The sequence below is a fragment of the Squalius cephalus genome (genome assembly GCF_949319135.1).
Source record: "Squalius cephalus genome assembly, chromosome: 9".
Taxonomy (NCBI): domain Eukaryota; kingdom Metazoa; phylum Chordata; class Actinopteri; order Cypriniformes; family Leuciscidae; genus Squalius; species Squalius cephalus.
In genome coordinates, this window is record NC_137130.1 from 9,392,281 (window position 1) to 9,393,470 (window position 1,190).

The following is a 1,190-nucleotide window of genomic DNA, read 5'->3' on the forward strand; positions in this document are numbered from 1 at the left end:
CTTAAATTCAGAGGGAATGATCTACTTATAATCATAAAGAGTTATCATGAAAACCTATTCTGAAGTGAACTCGCCAGTGACCACCCTCTCCTATACAGCATTGTGCAATGTCCTGTAATCAAATAAATCTCCCAAACTACTTCTGACTGGTTTGGCTCATGGCTTTAATCTCTTTACTGAGGAACTTTTTCAAATCCCTATAGAGAAAATCAATGAGAAAATTACTTCCGGAACCAAGGCCACTGAAGAAGTGGGGTAGTCACTGTTACGGCCTGTTGCAAAGACAATTAAGCAAGGACTGCACTTTGACCATTAAACTTTTGCATAGAGAGTCATAAATGCCGAGTGAAATCTTAAGATATGAAAGAAGGACTTAAAGTTGTATTTTACGAGGCCTTTCAGCACATTACTGAATGTGCTCAAGAGTAGAACTTCAGTATCTCAAAGAACAATTAGCACAGGATTCATGGTGTTCACTACTCTCCTTATCCTCCTTACTTATACTAGGCTAAATAGAACTAGATTATATTTGGTTTATTATGAACTAACAAAAGTGTGCGATCATGTATCACAGGAAAAAGTGATTCAAATAAATAAATACACTGCAGTCAGACTACATTTGTACCAGCCTGTACTGTCAAGCTAATTTCTCTTGGCATTTCCATCTCATAAATGTTTGACAAGGTACTACTGATGATTCTGACCAAAATAGTTGTCTTTCATATTTCAGTGTATATTTCAGCAGACGTGTTTTACTTGTAATCTGTGCAATCTCAGTTCTGTAACCTAAAGAAAAGGAAAAAAAAAAACTATGCCAATCAATAAAACCACAGCCTTTCTTGATACCTCAGCTGTTACCTTCTTTCAGGTTCTTCTGTTTCTTATTTATAATATAACAATGTAACAAGACAGAATAACTTTAAAACATGCCCTTTATCATATGGTCCTTCGGTCCCTCCTTCAGTGCAAGTCTATGGGAATTTAGTTGTTGTTTTAGCATCCACCAGGGGAAAATTGTAAGTCTGATTGCTTCGAAAAGTAGTAGCAAACGTCTCAGCAAAATGTCATACAATTTGAGGTAACATTCATGTCCATATACACAAACGCGTGCCTAACTTTACTACAACCTCTATAGTCTGTCAGTCAATTTGCTAATTAGCTCAATGAATGCAGAAAACCAGATTTTTTTT